Source organism: Polypterus senegalus, chromosome 1 (genome assembly GCF_016835505.1).
Source record: "Polypterus senegalus isolate Bchr_013 chromosome 1, ASM1683550v1, whole genome shotgun sequence".
NCBI lineage: Eukaryota > Metazoa > Chordata > Cladistia > Polypteriformes > Polypteridae > Polypterus > Polypterus senegalus.
The window spans coordinates 37,842,759-37,858,855 of NC_053154.1; the positions used below are offsets into that span (position 1 = coordinate 37,842,759).

At 38.4% G+C, this 16,097-nt stretch overlaps 1 pseudogene; it reads right to left on the minus strand.

The window, feature by feature from the left end:
* The window catches only part of LOC120522843, a 43,148-nt pseudogene extending 27,536 nt beyond the window's left edge, over nt 1-15,612 (minus strand).
* Between the last annotated feature and the right edge of the window lie 485 nt (nt 15,613-16,097).

Sequence of the window (16,097 nt, forward strand, 5' to 3'; positions counted from 1 at the left end):
AGGTGGCAAAGGCTAAATAAAAGGCGTATTGTAAGTTGGACACCAAGGAGGGAGAAAAGGACCTGTTCCAATTGGCTAGACAGAGGGAAAGATGTGTAGCAGGTTAGGGTGATAAAGGATTGTTGAGATTTTGCATATAACTTGATAAATATTTTGTATGTCTTTATTTGTAATTTAAGCAAAGCAATGTAACTTAGTGTTACTTTAGTGAGAAGCATTCATGTTTACCCCCTTTCCGACTGAGTCTCTTTGAATTTTACGAAGAGTTGGGGGAAGTGCTTGACACAAATGTTTCTCTGCTAGAGTCTCTCTCTCATTCCCTACAAAAAGCCAGGTTGCCTAACTAGCAAACTTTAGCTCAACAAATGGTTTTGGGGGGGTGGCAGGTGTTAAGATGTTCTATTTCCCGCATTGGTCTGAAGTATGGTAGTTTGGAATTGGCTTGTCTCAGAAGCCTTTAAGTACTATGACACCCTATTGGCTCTAGGGGTTGGACAGAACATCTATAAATGTACTTGCTTAACCTCACACTATCTCTCTTACCAAACTGATCCATGAACTGAAAGGACAACACAATGAAGAGCACAGCTCGGCAGCCATACTGGAACAGACATGCAGCCTGTTCTGAAGATAGCTGAGCATCAATGATGCCTAAACTAGAGACATTTTAAATAACTAACAAGTCTGTGTGCCGCCTGAAACTATACATCACCATTTAATCAGGTTGCATGGTTGCCAGTATTCAAATGTACTTTGCATATTGTTATTATTTATAAATATTATCAATAATACATTATTTTATGTGTAACTTAACTCCTGCTTGTCTTTTTACTACACCTAATTGCCTGAGGTTATAGATATACAGTGGAACCTCGGTTCACAAACTTCTCGGTTCACGTATAACTCGGTTCACGACCAAAAGGTTTGCCAAACTTTTGCCTCGGTTCATGACCACACACTCGGTATACGAACAAGCCAGTTTCCCTTTCGGTTTGTGCACACCGATGATTTCCGCACGTGTTGCATTGTTCTTGGTCAGACATGCCTGTCTGCTGCTGAGAGAGAGAGGAGGAGGGTGCTGCACGTGCGTGCCTGCCTGCCTGCTGCTGAAGGGGGTGCATGCACATGCGTGCCTACCTGCCTGCTGCTGAGAGAGAGAGAGAGCGAGCCTGCGTGCGTGCCTGCCTGGCTAGTTCATACGCGCCGATTACTGTGTTTAAGCAGAGCCGCTCCCTGTTCATTGTTCTCAGTCAGACGTGCGTGCTTTACCTGCACTCTCTTTATGCTCTACAGTATTTAGTGTGCTTTTGCAGTTAACTATGGCTTCTAAGCAAGTGAAGAGTGGTGAGAAGAAAGTTTGGAAGAAAATTGAAATCGAAGTAAAGAAAGAAATTATTGAAAAGTTTGAACGTGGCATTCGTGTTACTGATCTTGCCGCCGAGTACAAAAAGTCAAAATCTACGATTTCGACTATTCTAAAGCAGAAAGAATCTATTAAAGTAGCTTATGTTGCAAAAAAAGTTACAGCATTAACCAGGCAGAGGCTTCAAGTGCTGGAAGGGGTGGAAAAACTATTTACCAATTTACTCATTTACCAATTTGAGAACCCTTGTGCTTTCAAGCAGCACAATGTAAACAAAGCCAGACTGCCAGTAATGTGGAGGTCAAACACGAAGGGTTGGGTCACAAGGACTTTGTTTTTGGAATGGCTGCATGAGGCTTTCGCTCCCATCAGCTAAACAGCTAAAACACCAGAAACCCAAAAATCACAAGAGAGAAAACACCTGAAGGAAAACATCCCTCCATTGCAGAGCCAGACTCTCCCTCCTCTCCACCCAGTTCCTCCTCACTTCATGCCAGAACTTGACTCATGCAAGGTTAGTTTTCTTGGTGGTTTTTGTATTACGGATTTTTCAAAAGTTAATTTTTCAGTTCGTATGCGTGAATTGTTGCAATGTTGCTTTTCTCTTTTTTCAAATGTTCGTTTTTTTCCCTGTGCTTAAAACTCATTAAAAAAAAGTGTTTACATGGAGTTGTTCATAGCGTGATTTGTTGCAATGTTACTTTTCTCTTTTTTTAAATGTTCCTTTTTTTCTGCTGTGCTTAAAACTCATTTTAAAAAAAGTGTTTACAGCGAGCGGGCTGTAAGGCTAATAGCGTGATCTCCTGCACTGTTACTTTTTTGGTTGTTTGTGGTTGGTTTTTAAATTAAAGTTCGGATTTGTTCAAATGTTCCCCTCTGTTCAGAGAGAGAGAGTGCGCGGGAGTGAGCGCATGCTGCTGACAGAGGGGGAGGGTGCGTGCTACAGAGAGAGAGAGAGAGAGAGAGAGCGCGAGCGAGCCTGCTCATGTAGCTGAGCAGGGAGCCTGGGTGTTGTGTCAGCATTATTCCATGTTTTAACATTAGTTTACTATTACACTGTGCATTTTATGGTGTAATTAACTATATTTGTGCTTAATCTTTACATATATTTACATATATATTTACATACAGTTCGCACGGTCTGGAACGGATTAATTGTATTTACATAAAATCCTATGGGGGAAATTGCTTCGGTTCATGACCAACTCGGTTTACGACGAGTTTTGGAACTAATTATTATACAATAATACCTTATAAACAGTGGTAAGTCTGTGAGATTAGGCATTCTGACAAAGGCTACTTAATAATACAAAAGGGGAAAGTAGAGCAATATATTACTCTACCAAGATAAAACAATTGGCGTAGTTGGTAGATTTTTGGGGTAACCATGTTTTGCACCCTGTTTGCAAATACTATTGATGTATAAATGTGTGTGTTTATGTATGTGAATTTTAGGGCACCCAGTGTACAAATGCGGTGGAAGTAAAACATTGCTTGGTGGCTGAACGGAATATAACCAACAAAGTGTAGAGACATCATGTGTGAAACGAGGACACCCGCATGTTTGTTAGTGCTGGTGGTAGTGAGTCCCTAATTAAAGTGCTAGGGAGTGGTGAAACATGCATTCGTCATTCATACAGCACTTATTCGTTTAGAATCTTGGTGTATGTATGTGTATGTTTGCTTACAGGAGCAAGAGTAGGCCAACCCATAACGAATTTTGCAAACTGTATTAGAGTAGCATTGTGGACTCAGAAATGCCTAAATTCATATTAAAGTCAGCCATCTTCCAGTGGAGTGGCAGAGGGAAGCAGGCTAACGCTAGGAAACCTGTAGTTCAGGTAGAGAAAGCAGAAGCTGAGCTGAGTGTGCCACAAAATGGAAGGGGGCTGGAAGGATTAAAAGCAAGAAAACAGAAATCTGGTATAAAGAAGACAGCTGCTGTTATAAGAGGTTTACTATCTTGTATTATTGGTAATAAGGAAGATCAGTATGAGAAAGAAAGTAGCAGTGGATGAAAGTGAAAGTTGTGGAATGTTGTGTGAGAGTTTTGAAAGACATAGCAGTTGTTGTGAAAATTGTGAAGTGCTAGCATGTAGAACACCCACTGCTGAAGTGGAAAGCACAGAAAGCAGGGAAAACAAGTAGAGAAAACCACCCGTGGTGAAAGTTAGGGCAATAGTAACAGCATCTGACTGTAACCCTAAAACATGGGTGGGTGACATACCTGAGACAGATGAGTGATTAGATAAAGAGTGGGAATGTGAGTGTAAGGAAAAGGAGAGGGATGAAAGGAATGGAAAACAGCTAAGGTGTTTCCTTCCATTATTCTCCACTGCACCACAATCTCCAGATGATTCTGAGGTCTGTCCAGTATTTAAAGAACATGCCACACCGATAGATATTTCACCACCGCTAGAAAAGGTAACCAGTGCTGCATTGAAATTTGATGTAGGACAAAGAAATCAGATAGAAGGCAGAGGAGCTGGTGAGTTTAAATGCCAATTGTTGACTGAAGTGCATGATCTGGATAATGGATTAAGGATACTGAGCAAAGAAAGTGTGGAATCAAAACAAAGAACAATGGAAATTAAGGGAATTCAAGTGTTTTTGTGTGAAAGCACTAAAAATGGTAGTGCAAGAATGACTGAGTTGGAAAGAAAGTGCACCAGTTTAGGAGTTGTTTTGAATGAAACAGGACAAGCCAAAGAACAAAGGTTGGGGATGATACAGCAGGAGGGTTTACAAACTCAGGCAGCAAGTCAGGAATGCACAGGGGTGTTTAGGTCCTAACAGCTCTGCTAGGCCGGTCAATGATTAAAAAACACACATACTTAGGTTCAGTAATTCGAAACCTTTCTGACCATTTGTTTAAAAAGACAGCCTATGAATCTCCCTGCAATAAAATGGAGAAAAGTGAGCTGGTCTTGAGTAAAGAACAAAGGTCAGTTTTAGGAGAGATGCTGGATCTAGCACTTGGAGTTTGGAGAGGTTTTAGCCACACTTTCAGGTAGCAGTTACCATAAAATAAAAAGGACATACAGGTAATCAAAAAAAATAGAAGGGTAGCACAGGAAGACAGGAAAGGGAGAATAGTTATTTCTGTTTCCATTTTCTGGCCTTTTGCAATATTGCAACTTCTATTGTAAGGTTTTACGGACTTTGTGTTGGTGCAGGTAATAAATAGTGAAGGCAATTAGCAGAGTAAAATCCATGCAGAAGATCAGGTTACCACTAGCACATTAGAGCGGCGTGGTAGTAGTGGCCAAGCTGTTCCAATGAATGCCTAGAAGCAAAGTTTGAGTGTTGGCACCAGGTCGACAACCAAGAAGATGAGATTAACAGAAACTTCTTTGTCACCTTCCATTTTGCAGACCTGCCTACATAGCAGAACAGATAAACAGAGGAAAAGACAACAAGCAACGACTAAAGACAAAGGCACAGACATGAAGAACTGAAGAGACCGACTGGGGTTTAAGTGAGTAACAAGTCCACAAGTCATGCAATAATTAGGCTAGTCAGAATAGCTATAGTTTACAAGGAAAGGTTTGTTCATTACTGCAGCAAATTTATATTCCAAGGGGTGGAAACTGAACAAACAAGTTAGGAATGTCAAAATAAGGGGATTAACTTTGGGTTCATAAAGTATACGTTCTGGGTATTAATTAATTGGGATAATTATTATAATTAATACTATTATTAAAGAAAGGTATACTGAGCAAATTGGTGAAGCAGGTGTAGCTGGTACATTTGCAAGTCATATGGGCTCCTATTTTAGGTATAGTTTTAATTGGGAAAATACGGAAGCCCTGCTGAGATTGTCGGCTGTGTTGCAGGCACAGGACCAGTGAGCCAATTCTAAACCGAGGTGTTTAGCACAGCAAGTAGGCATATGGTGAGCAAACAACTCTAGGGTGACCTACAGAGGGAATGATGAGGGTTGTATAGCTGTGATGTCTCATGGTGGTGATGCCAGCCTATACTGGTAAAGGCTGATTGCAGACAAAGGTTACACCATGGGTAGAAAAGAACAAGGGGAAACTCATTCAACCCCAAATGTGTGAAGAGGGGCCACAGATGTTGGTTTGTGAACAGTTTATGCAGTGGTACATGTGCTCTCACTTGGGCAGAAGTGGTTGTACTGGCATCTGTGGTATGTTACAATTTAAATTTTGAAGTTTATTGTACAGCTGTATATGCTTAAACAGATAGTTTGGGACAAGGGTCTAATTAGCAGTTAGATACAAAACAAGAAGAGATTAAGAATTCACACAATAGACTAAATTTCAGTGGGCTAATTTAGTGGAGGGTGTGGACTTGTCTCATTTTGAACCACCAGATCTGATGACATATGAAGACTGCAGAAAGCTAAACAAACAGTTGAAGCAAGCCGGAGCAGATACAAGTCATTAGGAGCAGATCCACGTTCTTCTGATTGTCTTTGAAATAAAGAAGATACTGTATGTAATGGACAAATGGTCACGCACAACTTTTAACACTGGGAGAGCAAATACTGCCAATCAAAGCACAATTTATTCAACAGACTCTTAAACAATTAAGACTGTTTATAAACAGCTTTAATGCATTTCATCATAAAAATTATGTCAAGTATTTATCTTAGCATTCTAAATGTTCAGGGAGCAGGAATATCATGAAGTGAATGTATTCTGTGCGGAGATCGCTGTCGGTGATTCCCTGGTACAAGAGGAAGTCAGTTTAAGAAGCATGTACCGATTTAATATGGTTTAAGGAACACTCAACACAAAGCATTTAATGTGCTATATAACTTATGACGGGGTTTGAGAAAATCTATTAAAATAACTATTCATTTTACGATGAAGTTTAGTTTATGAAGTTCTACTTTAATGACAAAGTACGAGAATAAAGTCAACGCTTTAATCATGACATAAACTGCGAGAATAAAGTAGAAATGTCGAGAATAAAGTCAACATGTCAACTTTATTCTCATCATAAGCGTCGAGATTAAAGTCGAAATGTCGAGAATAAAGTCAACATGTCATCACACTGTTGCACAGTATCCGGGTACATTACAATGCATTGAAAAAAAAATAAAACAAGTACAACTTGGCTTGCAGTATTATCCAGTAGTATAGAAACAGTATTCACATATTTGAATATAATGGTCCACATCCGGCCTTTTAAAACCAAAGTATCTCCAGGCAACGGAGGTGACTCCTTTTTTCGGCAAAAGTTCTTCTGTAACATTATGTTTATCGTCAGCTACAGCTTCAGTTTTGGAATGTTCTCTGTCCATTTTCAATACCATATCATTCAATACCTCCACTAACGCATGTACTCCGTTGCATGCCTATTTAGTGGTGTAGCAGTGAAAAAGAGCCCCACGCAACAACTCCACTAACGCATGTACTCCGTTGTATGCCTGATTTAGTGGTGTAGCAGTGAAAAAGGTCCCCCCTTGAACAGTTTCCCGCTGTGCCATGTTCCAAATGTTGTTTAGGCAATTTAAACCGGTGTTGTGGTATAAGAAAAATCCATATCATAACAAAAATAAAAAACGGTTTTCGGTATGAACAGGTATACCGCCCAGCACTAGTCAGGAGTAATTTGTGACAAACAATTTTCAGCAAGAGTGAAAGGGAAAGTCTACAGGATGGTAGTGAGACCATCTATGTTATATGGGTTGAAGACAGTGGCACTGACCAGAAAACAGGAGACAGAGCTGGAGGTGGCAGAGTTAAAGATGCTAAAATTTGCACTGGGTGCGACGAGGATGGACAGGATTAGAAATGCGTACATTAGAGGGTCAGCACAGGTTGGACGGTTTGGAGACACAGTCAGAGATAAGAGATTGTGTTGGCTTGGACATGTGCAGTGGAGAGATGCTGGGTATATTGGGAAAAGGATGTTAAAGATAGAGCTTCCAGGAAAAAGTAAAAGAGGAAGGCCTAAAAGAAGATTTATGGATGTGGTGAGAGAGGACATGCAGGTGATGGGTGTAACAGAACAAGATGCAGAGGACAGAAAGATATGAAAGATGATCTGCTGTGGCAACCCCTAATGGGAGCAGCCAAAAGAAGAAGAAAGAAGAAGTTTAGGTTTGGCCCTCTTACATTAAAGGTTACATTTCATGTCAGTGTTATAATGAAATGACAGTAGGTGTGGTCTGATAAAGAATCAACACAAAAATCATGCATTGCTGAAAAATGGCTATATGTACAATCACTAAATTTTGTATTTACATTATACATAGTCTATGGAATTTAAAATACTGGCTTCATGGAGTATCAAGAATTTCATTGAGAATAATGGAAGCAGGGTGGCACGGTGGCGCAGTGGTAGTGCTGCTGCCTCGCAGTTAGGAGACCTGGGTTCGCTTCCCGGGTCCTCCCTGTGTGGTGTTTGCATGTTCTCCCTGTGTCTATGTGGGTTTTCTCCGGGTTTCCACCCACAGTCCAAAGACATGCAGGTTAGGTGGACTGGCGATTCTAAAATTGTCCCGTGGGGGTGTGTGTCCTGCAGTGGGTTGGTGCCCTGCCCGGGATTGGTTCCTGCCTGGCACGCTGGGATTGGCTCCAGCAGACCCCTGTGTTTGGATTCAGCGGGTTGGAAGATGGATGGAATAATGGAAGCACCAACACAACTAAAACATACATTAATCCAAAGCAGCCAAATGGATGGTCATGAAATTTTGCACGTATATTACAGTTAAGCCAAATTACAACATAGAGTTTATGGAGTTTCAAAAGTTTAATGATGAAGAAGGGTTCAATAGAAGGGACAGCACAAAAAACAGTAGTTTTGCATAGTTTACATTCCATGTCAGTGATTCAAGTATTCAGCATGCCATGCAGTTAATTAAAATATGATTAAACATCCATTTGTGAAACCACAGTAAACCAGGAAATACAAAGTTGCGTTCAAGTTTTCAACTCTGTAAGGAGTCTGTGCAATAATGGAATCCAATCAGACACAATAAGAACAAATTCTTGACTTATGAAAGGAGATAAACTAAAAGTCATCAAAGAAGTACAGTAATCCTCGCTATATCAAGGCTCGACTTTGGGCTTCACTCTATCGCGGATTTTAAACGTAAGCACATCTAAATATATATCACAGATTTTTCGCTGGTTAGCGCTTTCTGGGACAATGGGTCTTTTAATTTAGGTTACATGCTTCCTCAGTTTGATGTGCCCAGTTGATTTCATACAAGGGACGCTATTGGAGGTTGGCTTAGAAGCTACCCAATCAGAGCATGTATTACATATTAACTAAAACTCCTCAATGCTATAAGATATGCTTCCCACGGTGCTTGTTTGCTTCTCTCTATCTTTCTCACTCTGCCTGATGGAGGGTGTGAGCAGAGGGCTGTTTGCACAGAGGACACAGACGCTCCTCTACAAAATGCTGCTTTATCGCGGTGCTTCTGTATACTTAAAAGCACGTATTGATTTTTGATTGTTTGCTTTTCTTAGCGGCTCTCTCTGACATTATCTGCTCCTGACGGCTCCTTTATGACGCTCCTTTGAAGATAATATATGTTTGCTTTCTTTTAATTGTGAGAAAGAACTGTCATCTCTGTCTTGTAATGGAGCACAGTTTAAACGTTTGACTAAAGGGTGTTATTTCATGTCTAGAGGGCTCTAATAATGTTAACAGGATGGGAGAGTTTATAAGGGCTTAAAATATATAAAAATAACCATACAAACATATGGTTTCTACTTCATGATTTTCACCTATCGGGGGGGTCTGGAACACACCCCCCGCGATCGAGGAGGGATTACTGTAGTGTAGATGATGGAGGGAGCACTTGCATTTCCATCAGCAATAACAAAAGGGTCTACATTTAAAAAATACATTAATATTTGCTCCTTAACTTACCCTATCACACAAATACAATACAATACAATACAATACAATACAATTTATTTTTGTATAGCCCAAAATCACACAAGAAGTGCTGCAATGGGCTTTAACAAGCCCTGTTTCTTGAGAGGCCTCCAGCCTTGACTCTCTAAGAAGACAAGGAAAAATACCCAAAAAAAAACCCTTGTTGGGGAAAAAATGGAAGAAACCTTGGGAAAGGCAGTTCAAAGAGAAGACCCCTTTCCAGGTAGGTTGGGCATGCATTGTCAAAGAGAAGGGGGGCAATACAATTCAATGCACAGAACAAAAGAAAAGTAATCCTCAATACAGTATAACAGTAAAATAAACATATTACAAGTACAAAGCAGAATACTGTAAATATTGTATACCCAAGCTAGTACCAAATAAATCAACCAAACTACAAACCTGCAACCTCTTCAATCATAACTACAAAGGTATTGATCCATAACTATGGCCTACCCACTTATCTATCTTAGGAAATAGTCCCAAACTCTAAGGTAATTTGAAATGTTATGTGTGTGTTACTTCAAACAAAGCAACAAAGTCAGTCCCATGGTCAGAGATGGCCCAGCAAACCAGGGTGGAACTTTCACCAGTAGCTCCTAACCTCTTTGCACCCTTTAACCTTCCATTATCTTAAATGAATGGGTCTCCAAGATAGTCTCTCACCTGTCCATTCATTAGGTATTAGCAAATTAATAATTATAAAAAAATCATCTAACAAACTTCATTTTAATCCTACCTGTGCTTGCCTTTAAATGAGCAGACCAGTCTCATGGAGTAGTCACATGCTACCAGCTGTCAGCATGGCCATCTTGTAATCTATAACTTATCACTTCACACCTCACTTTCTTAATTTGAAGAGAGTCAGGCACCCTTAAATATAGTGCATTGCAAGCATACCCTGATCATGCATGATCCTGAGGGAACATTATATGATTTTGTCCAAGTCTGACATCTCTTTCCCACCTGTGCTGATGCCTGGTGTATTTCTCTTTTGAGATCCCTGAACACACATTCAGGACATACCTGCCCCATATGGCCCCTGTACATCACCACTGGTTAAATCTTAACTTTTTCCACTGTCAGTGTACAGTATATATGTAACATATTTACCCCCTTGGACATTTTCACATTTTACTGTTATACAACATTGAATTACAGTGGATTTAGTGCCTTGCAGCCTTTTGGCCACTGAGCATCCACACATGATACATTCAAAGTCATTAACTTTTCACGACTTGATGTTACAGATGATTTCACTGACAAATCTGATCTCACATGGCTGCAAAAACCCACCAAATCTTTCAGGATAGTAGATATGATTGACATCAACCATAAACACTTCAGTTGCAAGCTGAATGGACAAACCCAACAACATATTTATTAATACAGAACCAACTCACAACCAGCCATTATCTTCACAGCAAGAACCTTGACACTGAGCAGGAAGCAAGCAAACAAACTGAAACCAGAGTAATTTAGATACATTTTTCTACATGCATTTGGACTACATGTGGAAACACAAATGTAAGTACTTGTGGACTACATTGCAACAAATTACAAAAATTTCTTAAGTTTGTATATGTTGTAAAACCAACCACCTACAGTATAATATATAAAGGTTGCAGTTAAAAGACTTACTTGGGATCTGGACTCTAGACTGGTAAGTCATTTTGTCTTCACCATATTCAATTTGGCAGGCAATTCCTTTTCTGTCCTGTACAGATACTGGAAGAGAACTACTGATACTAAAGAGTCCTGCAACATTTGTCATTGAAGTTTCAGATTGTCCAGTTAAATCTGTGTTCTTGAAGGTCTTCCAATGCAGATCTGGCTTAGGGTACCACTTCTCTGTTTCACATTCAACAATAATTTGTCCATTATCCTGTTTACTAATTATGAGATTAGGTATATTGCCAAGACCTGCCAAGATAAAATGTCATGAGAAATTTAAACAATCTGAGTCACAACAGAGGCCTGAATAAGACTAACTTGGTTAACCTTCAAGTTGTCTTCTAGAACATAAGAAATCTGGCAGACTAGAGGAGACCATTAAATCCATCAAGCTGATTTATTTAGCTAATAGATAAGTTATTCCAATATCTGCTCCAGAAACTTCTTAAGGGTTCTCAAGGTTTCTGCTTTAACTACATGTCTCAGTAGTTTGTTCCTGATTTCCACAAGTTTTTGCGTAAGGAAATGGTTCCTGGGTTCAGGCTTAAATACATTTCCCCTTAATTTTCACTAGCTTCCTCAAGTAAGTACCGTACAATTTAGTTGAAAGAATTATTCTGCATCTACTTTACATATGGCTTTTAGAATTTTGAAGACCTGGATTAGGTCCCACACATCTTCCTTTGGTGGAGAATAGATAATCTGCATAGTCTGTCTGAGAAGGACATGTCCGTAAGTGCTGGGGTTTTCTTGGCTGCTCTCTTCTGCACAGCTCCAATTGCTGCTTTATCTTTTTCCAGCATTGTAAAACAGAACTGTAATGTATTATACAGTGTGAACATAAAATGTCTCAATTTATATTCAACAGTTTTTATAATACAACCTAACATTTTATTTGCATTTATATCACTTCTGCACATTACTTAGATGATGAAAATGTTGTGTCACATAAACCCCTAAATCCTTTTCAGAGGTTGCATCCTGTAGGACATTGTCTCCTGTCTTGAATTTATAATTGTATAAATAAAATAATGTTACATAATCGCTCTATTATAAAAAAAATCTTGAAAAATCTTGGGAGGGAGACAAGATGTGATCTTCTCAAAAGACAATTTGACACCACACATGACAAGGCAGCGAGACCAAAGGACAGCTGATGTACAAGCTTTTAAATGATTAACATGCAGCGTGACAAGTAGAACATACAGCCTGCCAGCAGGAGCAGCAGCCAGCAGAGGATCCAAATGCATCTACTTACCGTGCAAACAGCGTTATATATCCTGCAAGAAAGAGATTTAACCACGCCCGTGGCCAGAAATAAAGGACAAAGAGTAGATGACAAAGTAGAACGTCGTAAAGAATTCAAAAATTTTGGCGCAGTACACATGCACAGCAGGGTAGAGATAATGGAAGTATGAAAATTCCAGAGTCTCAAAAAAAGGATAGGAAAGATCACATTAGCGCAAACAAAACAGAAATTATTACTCGGTGAAATAATAGAACAGTGAAAAGAGATTGAAAATATTGTTCGGATTTAAACTTTAAGTTAGAGATTTGTAGATCATCAAATTCGTGTTGCCAGAGAGAATTAAAAGATTCCAAAAACGTTGTTGCGGTATGAAGTCCCATGAGATGGAGGCATTTAACATGACATTCTTTCAAGTCATACCCTACTTACAACTATTTTCAAACAAGACCATGGGTATCTAACCTCAATCATGTGAATGCTTTTGTCAGACACAATTCCTGCTCTCTCAGCTCTTAAAATGTTTATCAGGACAATAATTTTATACGTTCTAGATGACACGTCAACGACAAAACGAAGAAGAAAAAGCATGGACAAACATTTGAGAAAGTCGTTTTATTTATTAGACGGAAAGAAATGATATTCACTCACAGGCAGTTAAACATTGCATTGCCACAATGAAAGTCCAAACACGGAATCAGAATTCAATGCAATCTTGACGAAAAGTTAATTCCAAATATTGTTTTAACAAAAGTTTTAAAGAAAAAGAGAAAATAATGCATATGTAACAATTACCATAAAAATAACAATAACTTTAAATTGTATATCCAGTAAACCAAACCAGAGCTCCCTAGTTTGAATTAATTTTTAAATACATTTTCTCATTTTTGTTTATTTATCTCCACACTAAATATGGGGTGGTGCCCCTCACAACTCTGGCAGACTGTGTTCAGCTCCAGACTGGGACATTGTTCATGTATATTCAGTAGGTTTAACCCAGGTACAAATACTGTAGTCCCATCTGCAAACTAACTGACTTTCAGGTTTGGTTGAATAGTTGCCATGAATTTATCCTTTGTGTGTGATTGTACCCTGTGATGGTACCTTTGCTATAATTTGTTTGCATGGTATTTGAATTTGTAAATTTATTGACTTATCTAGTTATACTCTGCAGGACCTATTTTGCTTTTCTAAGGAATTTGCAAAAATGTTAGACATGTTTTTGTTTTTTACAGATGACTCACTTGAGGATGCATACACAGATGTACTTTAAGCCAGGTTGAGCTAACTCTGTTGAAGATACATTGACTTCTTTTATGCCTGTTGCTCTTAAATGTCATTCTTAACAAGAAATATTCAAAACAATTAAGTATTCAGACTCTTAACAACAAATCTCAAAGGGTAAAGCTTTACTCATCTAAGGAAGTGGGGACAAATCTCAAACAGAAACTCAGGATTATGAACTTTGCTCATTCTAACTGCTTCTTCATGCACTTCAGGTATTTCGGTTTTCCTCACATATTTCTATGGGATGAATTTTAACTTAACTGGTGTTTCGGGTTCTGAGTGCAGGTATGGACATTTATAATACTGGAACCTGATTGAGGATATGCTCTTGCATTAATATCAGTGGTGTCAGATGGCCAGTTCCCAGCCATCCTAAAAAGTGTTTAAAGTGGACCCAGTAAGTGGATGAAAGCAGTATCATCTTTTCTAATCTTGATCAAGAGTAAAATATCAGCACCCCCTATATGAAATACTGTGTAGTCATTTGTGTACCTGCTACAAATGTTAGGTTGTACAAACCTAGATATTTATTGATTCATGCTGAACCGAATATAGAAATTCACCACTGTGTTAAAAAGGTTATCAGATGGGCAAAAAGGGAATACAAGGATAAACTGAAAACACAAAGTCAGGGCCAAAAGGCTGAAAGATAATACCAATGCAATTGGTACTGTTCAAATATAGAACATGTTTGAAGATTGTTGTGAAAAATATCATAACCAGGAGATAGTTAGTGAGAACAGAGATAAGGAAAGACATAGTTTGGGTCATTGCCACGAGATCAAACTTAGAAACAACAACCAAAATCCAAAGGGTTAAAACAGAAATCAGAAGCAATAAGCAAAACAAAGTTGTAACCATAATCACAAACCTAGCACTAGGGCCTACTTGGATTAGAAACTTACTACACAAAAGAAAGTTGCTAAAAGTTGCATATCCACTGAAGGATAATGCAAGCTGTGACTGTCATGTTTAAATGTGGTAATTTTTGTGATGTCATCTGTGTGACGATAGCAGTCAAGTTACACTTCCCAACTGTGCCATGCAAACAAAAAAAACTAGATGTCAGCTAAGACAAACTGTCAAATTGTATCAAAATGGAAAATAAACAACAGAAACAAAATTCTTAGGTAAAAGAAAAAGAACATAAAAATTAACAAAATTACACATATAACATACTAATATGAAAGATACATGTTCCACCACATTCAAGATAAATGAAAAAATTAACATTTGTTCTGAAGAATCAAATTAAACTTTTTTTTGGTACACTGCACTGAATGTGGTATGTGTATAGCCTATAAAAACGTAAACTGCCAAGGAGCCTACTGAAATTACAACTTAAGAAAATTAAAACCTTCTAATGTGCTTTCAATAAAATGTATTGTAATGAAAGCAATGTGAGATTACAATGATAAAAACTGAGGTCAGCAGCACAGTGTTTTTATCTGTGAGGTACAGTACCAGTGAGGAAAACAAAAACAAGATGGTATGTGAAAAACCTCAAATGAGCAAAAGGCATTTAAAGCCAACTAAGTTTGGAGTTTGGGATGAGGTCCAAGAAAAATAAAAGTCAAAGAATATGATAAACTGTGGTTTGATTAAAAAAAAAGAGTATACCGTTTATAGTAAAGGAAATAATTCATGTTTTACTTACAATTTACTTACAATCAATTCACAGTCAATAACAACAACCGAGTGCTTGGATCTTTGGGCTCCAGTGTGTTCTTATACAAGTGTGTTCATTATCAGTGTAAACTGAAGAAGACTTCAGTATAAATATGTGGTGGATGAATATCCATTCTAGAAGTATTTTATCACTGATTATTTTTAGTCACCATAATAAAAAACCATATTAATAGGTATCATTAATATTATAGCATTTAAGTGTGCTTTATGAAGTTATATTACACTTGATTAATAATACAAAGCTGTAAGACTCACTTGTAACTTTCAGCTCCAAAGTTGTATCCACAAACCAGTCAGCACCAAACACATTACAGGAATATGTGCCATCATCAGAGACATGCAGATCTTTCAGCAGCAGTGAAACATTTCCAATTGGCAGCTCTCCTTTGAAAAGTGCTATCCTTTCTGCAGGTCCAGTTTCTGTGGACTTCAGAGGCACATATGAATGCACAACCTCTTTATTTTTCAACCACTTGATCTCCATATCAACAGCACTTGTTTTGGGAGTAATGAGACATGGGAGGACCACACTTCCTCCCACGTGGCCAGTAATAGGAAGATTTGACCCCACAAGAGAAAATTGAGCTATAAAAAAAAAAATGAAACAGAACTGGTGCAGTGTTTTCAGAGTATATAAAACACACAATTCACCAACTAATTGTCATTCGAGTTTCCCTGCAAACATGATAAATATGCTACCTTCACAGTAGTAATTTAGTGAGCATTTACAATATGCTGAATTCAGCTTTCATATTCATGCAGAATGAAATGGCCGGTGAAGGCAGTTTCACTGTATTAATCTAATTGACCACATAGGTAAGTGTCAAGAAGAACAAAAAAAGTTTCTCACCTTGTTGCTGAAATGTAATATGCAGGATGAGAAGCAGCAAAAAGACTTCACTACCTATTTGAAGCTTCATAACTGCAAAATTAATAGCTCAAGTCAATCAGACAATTCAGGACATACTT